The 11,716-nt window shown below is 38.6% G+C and overlaps 1 long non-coding RNA gene across 1 annotated transcript in view; it reads right to left on the reverse strand.

Moving 5' to 3' along the window:
* Positions 1-2,773: 2,773 nt before the first annotated feature.
* Positions 2,774-11,716, reverse strand: part of LOC108528574 (uncharacterized) — an 11,267-nt gene continuing 2,324 nt past the window's right edge. The window contains exons 2-3 of the long non-coding RNA XR_001885205.1: positions 6,513-6,555; positions 2,774-3,942 (exon numbers count right to left, since the gene is read on the reverse strand). This is a non-coding gene — a long non-coding RNA (uncharacterized LOC108528574). The remainder of the gene's footprint in view (positions 3,943-6,512; positions 6,556-11,716) is intronic.

Here is an 11,716-nt window from a genome sequence, read left to right on the forward strand (position 1 = left end):
TCACTATAGGATTGTCCTAAAGAGAAAGCTAATAAAATAAGACAATAGACTTCATAGAGATCTGGAATATCCGCAAGGACCTGAAACGGATCCTCAGAACTCTGTAGATGAAAGTCAGATGAGATACTTTTATACACATAGCCTAATAGTTTACAGATGAGTGAGTAGCACTGCTTTCAAATATAATGTGAAGAAACCAATTTTTAAATAAATGTGTAGCTTGACTATCAAGCCCACAGGAGATATTGTGACTTACCCAACCTGAAAATCAAATTATTTAAGGTTGGTTATACTAATAACAGCCTCTAACCAACTGCTAAGGTGGACTATAAACCCAGACTAGCCACAGGCAGCAAATGAGATGGGTTCGAGAGGAAATGGAAATAAATAAGATACAAGTCTTGTTTACTAGTTAAATGTGGGGTAGACTTCAACAGATGTGAACTATAAAGTGTGTATGGGAACTTGTTTCTTGCTGAAGGAGGGGTGTTGGCCAAATGTCCTCATAACCTGGTGCCTCCCCACTTCTCCGCAGCCACATCCCCACCACATGGTACCTTGTCACCACTGACAATAGCCCCAGAGAGCCATGCTTTTTCCTGTCTCCCAGACTCTCTTCACCTCAAGTATCTCCATGTCACCTTTACTTTCGCTTGTCCCTTTTGAATCCTATAAAGTTCAACTAAGTTCCTGTGTCCCCTCCCCTCTTCCAGAAGGCCTCATCTAAGCCCTCCAGGGGGCCTCTCCCTTGTGTTCCCTCAAATACCTCTGTTAACCTCTGGGCCAGCCCCGACTTCTCACTACAATCATGGGCGCAAGTGCCTATCACCTCACAGGACTGCGAATTCCTTGCTCAAGGCAGAGGCTACTGCTTTCATCTTCAAACCCCCACCACCTAGCCCTGTGCTTGCAAAACAGCATATTAATGCTGGACAAATGCATAAATGAAGGAAATTAATGGGTCTCTAAGTGATAATGCTTAGAAAAGAGACTCTGATGAGTGAAATATAAATGCGTAAATCTGCTACAGGTTTTCTTTTTTTTACTTCATCTAAATCTTTGCACGTGTTTGCTGCAATTACATCTGTGACAGCAAGTTTTATTCTGAACGGATCTTATTAATAAAAGTAATAAAATATCAAACAATTCAGATCTTCAGCTTTTTAATCTACAAAGGGGAGATTGATAGCGCCTGCCTTGCTAGGCTGAGAGGGTGGCTGAGAGGACTACCTGAAATGATGTATGTGATCATATACAAGAGTGAGCCCCAACTGCAATCTGCACTGAGGGAGCGGCCCCGCTGAGAGCTGCCATCTCTACTCATCTCTGACTGTCTGGCTCCATTAAAATACTCTGCCTATGTCTATGACCCAATCTTTGTATGAGCAAGCCTCTGCCTCTAGTCTTAGGATCCCCAGACCTAGCACAACATCGGCACATAGCAAGTGTTCGCTAAGTGTTTGTAATATGAGGATGTACATGACAAACATCATGGTCATTTCATTCATTCAAACTGTCCAAGGCACCACTAAACAGGACAAAACGTGAAGGCAAAAAGGGGGAAACAGAAATGATTGAGAGGCTAACATTTACAAGGCACCCTATATATCTGATTTTGTTTACTTCCTAGGTTATTTCACGTCACCTGTGAAATAGCTAACGTTGTCCTTATTTTGTATGGAAGGACTCTGAGCATTAATAAGTTGGTATCATGCCAAAGAATGACTGGTCAATAACAGGCAGAGCCAGGGTTTGAACCCAATACATCACACCGCATCTCCATGATAAAACTCTTACACTCCAGGCACTGACAGTCTGCAGCACATCTGACATCACAGAATCAATAACATCTAGAGATGAACAAAAACTCAGGGCACGTCTATTCAACCCCCAGATCACAGATGAGGAAACTGAGGTTCAAAGGGAAGTATATGAATGAGGCCAGAGACAGTCAGTAAAAGGTATGTTAGTAAAAGCTCTTTTTTTTTTTTTTTTTTTTGAGACGGAGTCTTAGTCTGTTGCCCAGGCTGGAGTGCAGTGGCGCGATCTCGGCTCACTGCAAGCTCCGCCTCCCGGGCTCACATTCTCCTGCCTCAGCCTCCTGAGTAGCTGGGACTACAGGCGCCCACCACCAGGCCTGGCTAATTATTTGTGTTTTTAGTAGAGACAGGGTTTCACCATGTTAGCCAGGATGGTCTCAATCTCCTGACCTTGTGATTGGCCCGCCTCGGCCTCCCAAAGTGCTGGGATTACAGGCGTGAGCCAGTGCGCCCGGCCGTAAAAAGCTCTTATGATTCACACTCACAAGTTAAGTCATATTTCTATACCATTTCCATCACATTTACATGTGACAGTTCATGTTAAGTGTAATAAAATATCAAATAATTCAGATTTTCAGCTTTTTAATCTACAGAGGGATTTTTAAATAATTGTACTGTGTTTCATCAAATGGCCTTTACAAAAATAGCATATATTTTCAGTTCACAAAGAATTACATCTTACATAACTAAACAAAGTTTCTCTCTCCTCACAAAATACCAGTGACCTCTTTCTTAAACAACAGGCCAAGACTACTGACTGAAACCCTGGCAAAGACAGTATAACTCAACTGAGAAAGGCCTCATAAACAATAACTAAAGTAATAATTAAACACTAGGAAAGGGCAAAGACATTTGCTCTTTAAAATCAAACGAAAATAAAGTAAAATAAAATAAAATAAAATAAAATAAAATAAAATAAAACCTCTGTGAACATTGCTTTGGTCATCTTTAAAAGCTTTCCCAAATTCCAAATGGCTCTGTTATTAGCGATTCTTAATGCATGAGCTAGTCATTTAAGAATAAATCTTTCAGTAATTCAAAACAAGGACTCTTCAGTAAATAGTTGAAATTAAGGGGGGAGTTCGAGTCATCTGGTTTCCATTAGGATGATAAAATAGTTCACTCGAAACCTTTTACAATATGCTTTGTTACTGGGAGGTGTCTGTGCATCTCACTCCATCACTAGCCATTTGACACAACATAAAAAGCTTCAAAAGCCATGTTAGGCCTCTTAATCAAAAACTAATTGTAATAGATATTGGGGAGTGTTAACACGGTGACCGCTAGGTTGTAGCTGTGGTATGGAAGCTGCAGTGAACATTAAACACAACCCCGGGTTGATAGGGCTTATCTCAATTTCAGAGCTAAGTGCTAAGTACTACAGGCCAGTATCTCCTTGCTATGGCTTTGTACCACTTTTGGAGTTAATTGCCCCAGAAGGCTACATCTTCTTAATGAAATTTATAACATTGTCAGAGAACTTGGAAGATACTGCTGCAGTTTAGCAGACTTCACAGAAAACAGAGACATAAACAGAAGTGAAAAGAAAATACATACTTGGAGCCTAATGCATCTGCAGCCTGGGCAGAGGTGGTGCAGAATTCCCCAGGCACAGAGGCATTTGCAGCACATTAACTCTTTCAAGCCTGTAATGGAACAGTCATTGCACTCTAATGGAAAGGTAATAATTGGTATCATAGGGCCAGTGGTAGACATTCAATAAATACTTAATGATCAGTTTTGCATGGCTAGAATTACCAGCAACCAAGAACTGGCATCTTTTTTGTGTGGTTCCTATGCCTAACCTAGTGCCTAAGATATGACTGGTGCTGAGGAAATCGTTTCTGAAAAATTGATGAATGAATAAATGATCTTACTGGAGTGCAGTACTTGATAATTTTCAGAGTGCTTTCATGTTTGATTCCCACAACCATCCACTTGACAGGTGTAGGGTTTTATTAATAACCAATCCTGGTCTCGAACAGGCACTTCATAGTTCCCCTTCCAGTCTTCTTTGCTTCAGATGGACTAGAGCGATGTTCTGTACTACCACGTTTTTAAATGAGTAAGGAGGATTTTAAAACTTAAAGACTACCAGCGATTTTAGATCGGTGACTGGATTCTGGAACACACACATACACAAAACAATTAGAAGAAAAACTGGTAAAATCTGATAAAGTCTGGAGTTTAGTTAATAGTATTATGCTTAATTGTGGTTAATTTCTTGGAATCATGGCTGTGAGTAAGAAGTTAACTTAAGGGCAAGCTGGGTGAAAAGTGTATAGGACTTCTCTGTACTATTTTGAATTTTTCTGTAACTCTAAAATTATTTAAAAATAAAAACAATTTGATAATAACTAATTTACCTTTAAAATTGTATGTATTAACATATTGTATTGTATTGTATTCACATTATGGTGCCAAATTGGCGCCGGGATAATTATAAGTAAATACTCCTGGAGAAAAGCAAAGTATAATTTTCAACTAACCCCTTAGAAAACCATTTGCAGGTGTGTAAAGGCAGCATAATTTCCTTTTCCAATTTATAAGTATTATTTTTTGAGAAAGGGTCCAGTTCTGTCACCCAGGCTGAGTGCACTGGTATGAGCATGGCTCACTGCTCCCTTGATCCCCCACCCCACCCCACCCCATTGAGCTCAAGCAATCCTCCCATCTCAGCCTCTGGAGCAACTGGCACCACAGGCACATGCCACCATGCCCAACTGATTTTTGGATTTTTGTAGAAATAGAGTCTTGTTATGTTACCTAGGCTGGTCTTGAACTCCTGGGCTCAAGCAATTCTCCTGCCTCAGCCTCCCAAAGTGCTAGGATTATAGGTGTGAGCCACCACACCCGGCCATCCAATGTGTATTTCCTTACAGTGTTTTTGTATCCTGATAAAGTAGAGTTGTTTTGTAACTAACACATATAAGTGAAATTTTTACCACTGTTTTCGTATTTATAAAATTATTAACGTTAAAATAATTTAAAATTATTATTATTAATTTTTAGTATAGACTGGGTTTCATCACGTTGGCCAGGATGGTCTCAGTCTTTCGACCTCGTGATCTGCCTGCCTCAGCCTCCCAAAGTGCTGGGATTACAGGCATGAGTCACCGTAATTAATTTTTAAATGAATAATTTGTTTTAGAAAGAAAGACAAACAGCACACAGGGAATTAAAGGAAAAGGTTAATCCTGATGACAGAACAATCCATGTGAATTTTTTTTTTTTTTTTTTTTTTGAGCTGGAGCTCACAGCAAGCTCCGCCTCCCAGGTTCATGCCATTCTCCTGCCTCAGCCTCCCAAGTAGGTGGGACTACAGGCACCTGCCACCACGCCTGGCTGATTTTTTGTGTTTTTAGTAGAGACGGGGTTTCACCGTGTTAGCCAGGATGGTCTCGATCTCCTGACCTCGTGATCCGCCCGCCTCGGCCTCCTAAAGCGCTGGGATTACAGGCGGAGCCACCGCGCCCCGTGGTCCATGTGATTTTTTGCAGATGATTCCCAAACTTAAATTTCTCATTTGGACATCTGTCCTGAGCTCCAATCCAAACATCCACAGCACCAGTCAACTTGAAAAGTTCAGCATAATCTCCAACCAGTTTCCCCTTCAGTCACTCTGTTATATTCTGACCTTGGCTAATGTCTACTACACACACCTCTCTTCTGTTCCCCCCTGGCCACACCCTTCCGCCTACTGAAGTTCTCCACCTAACCATCCAGGGGGTGGCTCAGGTCACCTTCCTCCTCTACGTCTTCCTCCAGCACTCCTTTGCTCCCCTCAACTTGAACCACACTTCCACAAAAGTCCGTTTGAAACTCTGCTCTTGTGTTTCAAATTATGTTTTCTATTAGCTATTTACGCAGACAACTCCTACTTGAAACTTCCAGAGGATCAGGATGGTCATATGTGTCCTGATACCCTCAGAGTTTTTCATTTGGAACCATCTGAACATAGATTCAAGGGAAGGAACAATAAATCTTTAAAAATATATATCATGACACCAAAGATGTTATTCTATAAGTGAGAAGATTGGTTTGACTGCTTTTAAAGTGGCAAAAATAACAATGGCCAATATCTGGTAGAGAATGTATTTCTCTCTGGCATTAGAGCGATTCTGTAGGCTCACTCATCAAGTGGCCCAGCATCCCAGCTCCTGACGTTGTTGCCCTTAACGACCAGTTCAAAGATGGCAGCCAGGCACACTGGCTCATTCCTGTAATCCTATCATTTTGGGAGGTTGAGGTGGGAGGATTGCTTGAGCCTCGGAGGGGAATGCACACCATTGCATGTGCAATATTTTTGGCATTAAAAATAATTTAAAATTATTTAATTTTGTAAAAGAATAATTTGTTTTAGAAAGAAAGACAAACAGCACACAGAGAATTAAAGTAGAAGGCTAATCCTGATTATAGAACAACCCATGTGATTTTGAAGTTTTCTGCAGTGGCTGGCTGCCACTGCATGCCAGCCTGGGGAGTCAGAGTTTTTTGAGACCCTGTCTCAAAAAAACAAAAATAATAACAAAACAATGGCTCAACCCCTCATGTGCACACTTCAACCTGCCTAAAATGGAAAGGAGGACATAGAGAGCCAGCAATTTTCTTTTAAGAGTACAACAGAGCAATTTCAGAAGACATTTTTTTCTTACCATATAGGCCAGAATTCAGTCAAATGAGTAGACCTACCTGAAGCTGGGGAAAAAGTCCAGGTAAATGGCCTTACACTCATCTAAAACAGATACGAGAAAATGAGATATTAGTAGGTATTATGAACCCCTGCCTCTGTTTTTTTACCTTATAAAAACTTATCTACCAAGATGTTTATTTTATAGACATTTTCCTACAAAGCATATTACTAGATTTTATAACAGCATTGAGATATAATTTGCATACCATAAAATGTATCCCCTTAAAGTGTACAATTCAGCAGTTTTTAGTAAATCCACAGTTATACAAACATCACCAGTATCTAATTTCAGAACATTTTCAACACCTCGAAAATAAATCCCATGTCCATTAGCAATCACTCCCTATTCTTCCCTCTCCCTGCTCCTGACAACCGCTAATTTACCTTCTGTCTCCATGAACTTGCTTGCATTAGACATTTCATAGAAATGGAATCATACAATGCAGGGGTTTTGGTGCCTGGCTTCTTTCATCCAGCATAATGTTTTCAAGGTTTATCTGTGTCATAGCATGCATTAATTCTGTACTTCATTCATTTTTATGACCAAATAATGTCCATTGTATTGGTATATTGTATTTTGTTTTTCAAATCATCAGTTGATGAACATTTGGGCAACTTCCACTTTTTGACTATTATGAGTAATGCAGCTAAGACCATTCTTGAAGAAGCTTTTCTGTGGACATATGTTCTCAGCTCTTCTGGGTTTATACTAATCATGGAATTACTCTATCATATGGTAATTCTATCTTTAACATTTTGAGAAACTGCCAAACTGTTTTCTATAGAGGTTGTAGCATTTCACCATTCCACCAATAATATATGAGGGTTCCAATTCCTCTACATACTCACCAACACTTGTTATTGTCTGTCTTTTTAAATTTCAGCCATTCTAATGGGTGTGTCAGGAATCTCATTGTGGTTTTGATTTGCATTTTCCTAGAGACTAATGATATTGACTATCTTTTCATGTACTTATGCCCATTTGTATATCTTCTTCAGAAAAAAATGCTTATTCAAATTCTTTCCCCTTTTTTAATTACATATTTGTCTTTTTATTATTCAGGGGTTTTTTTTGTTTTGTTTTTTGTTTGTTTTTGAGATGGAGTTTAGCTTTTGTTGCCCAGGCTGGAGTGCAATGGCACAATCTCAGGTCACCACAACCTCCGCCTCCTGGGTTCAAGCTATTCTCCTGCCTCATCCTCCCGAGTAGCTGGGATTACAGCCACGCACCACCACACCTGGCTAATTTTGTATTTTTAGTAGAGGCGAGGTTTTTTCCATGATGGTCAGGCTGGTCTCTAACTCCCAACCTCAGGTGATCCTCCCGCCTTGGCCTCCCAAGGTGCTGGAATTACAGGCGTGAGCCACCGCACCTGGCCTATTATTCAGTTGTAAGAGCACTTTATACAAAGTGCTTGATACAAGTCTCTTCTTAGATATACGATTTGAAAATATTCTGTCACATTCACTGGATTGTGTTTTCCTTTCTTTTTTTTCGAACTAGGGTCTCACTCTGTCACCCAGGCTGAAATGCATGGTGTGATCACAGCTCACTGCAGCCTCAGGTGATCCTCCAACCTCAGCCTCCCAGGTAGCTGGGACAACAGGCGCACACCACCGTGCCCAGCTAATTTTTTTTTTTTTTTTTTTTTTTTTGCAGAGAGGGCATTTTGCCATGTTGCCCATGGTCTCCAACTCCTGGGCTCAAGCAATCAGCCCACCTCAGCCTACCTAAGTGTAGGGATTACAGGCATGAACCACATGCCAATCTGTTTTTACCTTTTTGGTGGTGTTCTAAAGCACAGCAGTTTTTTTGTTATCCTTAATAAAGTCAAATTAGGCCAGGCACAGTGGCTTGTTCCTGTAATACTAGCATTTTGGGAGGCTGAGGTGGGCCGATCACTTCAGGCCAGGAGTTTGAAACTAGCCTGAGCAACAAAGTGAGATTCCACCTCTACAGAATAAAATAAAATAATTAGCCAGGACTGGTGGCACACACCTGTGGTCCCAGCTAATGAAGAGGCTGAGATGGGCGGATTCCTTGAGCCTGGGAGGTTGAGGCTGCAGTGAGCTATAATCGTGCCACTGCAGTCCAGTCTGGGTGACAGAGTGAGACCCTGTGTCAAAAAAATAAATAAACAAATAAAAATAAAAATAAAATAAAATGTACTTATTTTTTTCTATTGTTGCTTTTGCTTTTGGTACCATCTAGGAAACCACTGCCTAATTCAGTTTTACAGTTTTAGCACTTACCTTTAGGTCTATGATCCATTTTGAGGTAATTTTTGGATATGATGCAGGAGAGAGTGTCTAAATTTACTCTTGCAAGTGGATTTCCAATTGTTCTGGCATCATTTTGGGGGATTATTCTTTCCTCCATTGACTTGCCACCCCAGTCAAAAATTAATTCACTGAACATGTAAGGGTTATTTCTGAACTTTCCATTTTGTTCCATTGATCTAAATATCTATCCTTATGCCAGAACCACACTATCTTAATTACTGTACCTAAATTTTCTTTTTTTTTTTTTTTTTTTTTTTGAGACGGAGTCTCGCTCTGTCGCCCAGGCTGGAGTGCAGTGGCCGGATCTCAGCTCACTGCAAGCTCCACCTCCTGGGTTCACGCCATTCTCCTGCCTCAGCCTCCCACGTAGCTGGGACTACAGGCGCCCGCCACCTCGCCCGGCTAGTTTTTTGTATTTTTTAGTAGAGACGGGGTTTCACCGTGTTAGCCAGGATGGACTCGATATCCTGACCTCGTGATCCGCCCGTCTCGGCCTCCCAAAGTGCTGGGATTACAGGCTTGAGCCACCGCGCCCGGCCTTGTACCTAAATTTTCAAGTTGAGAAATGTTAGTCCCCTAATTTTGTTCTTTTTCAAGGTTTTTTGTTTTGTCCATTCTTGATCCCTTGCATTTCTATTTAAATTTTAGGACCAACTAGTTATTTAATGCAGAGGGGGAAGCAACTAAGATTTTGAAAGGGAATGTCTTGAATCTGTGGACCATTTAGGGGAGGATTGCCATCTGAACTATATCAAGTCTTGTCTTCCAAATCATGAACATAGGATAATTTGTCAATTATTTGAAGGGCCTTTTAAAATTTCTTTCAAAAAATGTTGGGGGCAGTTTGTTAGTGAAAGCATTTTTGCTCTTTCTTGTTAAATTTATTCATAAATATTTTATTCTTTTTGATACGTGTTAAAATAGAATTGTTGTCTTAATTTCATTTTCAACTTGTTCATTGCTAGCATATAAAAATAGAATTTATTGATTATATTACATACTGATATATTGATCCTGTATTCCGCAACCTTGCTAAACTCAACTATTAGCACTAATGAATTTTTAATAAATTCCTTGAGATTTTCTGTGAACAAGATCATGTCATCTTCAAAGAGAGTTTTATTTCTCTCTTGTCAGGATGGGTACATACATGTTTTAATTTTAAAGTCTTTCAGATGGATTGACCCTTTTATTACTATAAAATGTCTATCTTTGTCTTTAGTAACAATTCTTGTCTTGAAGTCTATTTCATCTTCAAGAAAGCCACTCCAGTTCTCCTTTGGTTACTGTTTGCCTAGTTTGTTTCCATCCTTTAACTTTCAATGAATTTGCATCTTTGAATCTAAAGTGTGTCTCTTGTAGACAGCATAGAGCTGGATTATGTTTTTTGTCCATTTTGCCAATCTCTGCCTTTTTACTGGAGTGGTTAACCCATTTCTATTAAATAATTACAAATAGGGTAAGTTTATATCTCCCACTTTGCTATTTGTTTTCTATGTATCTTATACCATATTTGATTCCTCTATTCATCCATTATTGCCTTATTTTATACATATTGCATAGTATATTGTTTTAATATCCTTGCTGCTTGTTTTACCATTTTTTAAAAATTTTCTTAGTTGTTGCCCCATATATTATGATCAACATCCAAATTTAGAACAATCTAGTTCAAATTATTACCAACTTAAGTTCAATAGTACTAAAATTTTGTTTTGATATAGCTCCATTTCTTCTCTCTCCTTTGTGCAATTTTGTCAGTTAACTTGTATCTTTATGCAGTGTAAGCCCGTAAACACAGTTTTATAATTCTTGCTTTATGAAGTAGGCATTTAAATAAAAGAATAAAGGATTTACAAACAAAATACATTTATACTATATTTTTTATTTACTTATGTAGTACATTTATCAGTTACTCTCTAATGTTCTTTCATTTCAGCCTGAAGGACTCTCTCTTTAGTAGTTCTTGTAGGGCAGGTCTGCTAGTAGCAATCTCTCAGTTTTTCCTACTCTGGAAATGATTTTATTTATTCTTTATATTTGGAGAAAAGTTTCATTTAATATAGAAGTCTTGATGAATAGTCTTTCTATCATCCTTTCGAATATGTAAACGGTAGCCTTTTGATATTCATGGGTTTTTATCAGAAGTCAACTGTTAAATCTTACTGTGGACTCTATGATTCTTCTGTTGCTTTCAAGATATTCTCTGTCTTGATAGTTTATAATGTATCCAGGTGTGGATTAATTTGTGTTAATTTTACTTGGAGCTTTTTAAAATTTTTGAATGTACAAGTTCACGTTTTTTATCAAGTTTGGGAAGTTTTCAGCTATTATTTTCTCAAATATACTTTCAACCTTTCTTCTCTCCTCTTCTGTGATTATTACATATATTTTAGTACACTAGATAGTGTCCCATAGATTCATTTTTATTCATTTCTTTTTCCTTTTTCTTCCTGATACTAGATAATCTCAGTTGAACTATCTTCAGGATCACTGATTCTTTCTTCTGTCGGTTCGTATATGCTGTTGGGCAACTGTAGCAAATTTTTATTTCAATTATTGTATTTTTTGATTTTAGATTTCTATTTTTCTTTTTGACAATTTCTATCTATTCATTGAAATTCTCTACTTGGTGAAGTATTATTTTCATGCTTTCATTTAGTTCTCTAAATATGTTTTCCTTCCTTTTTTAAAACTATTCATAGTAGCTGACTTAAAGTTTTGTATAGTAATTCCAACATCTGGACTTCTTCAAGTACCATTTTATTTATTTTACTTTTCCTACTACCTTGTGTATCTCATACATATTTATTGAAAACTGGAAATATATAATATAAAATATAAAATAAAAATTCAGGCCCTAGAGAGAATGCAAAATAAGTAAGGCAAGGCATTCAGAAATCTGTCACTGAATTTTATCTAA

This window comes from Rhinopithecus bieti, unplaced genomic scaffold (assembly GCF_001698545.2).
Source record: "Rhinopithecus bieti isolate Rb0 unplaced genomic scaffold, ASM169854v2 scaffold_5130, whole genome shotgun sequence".
In the NCBI taxonomy this organism is placed as follows: Eukaryota; Metazoa; Chordata; class Mammalia; order Primates; family Cercopithecidae; genus Rhinopithecus; species Rhinopithecus bieti.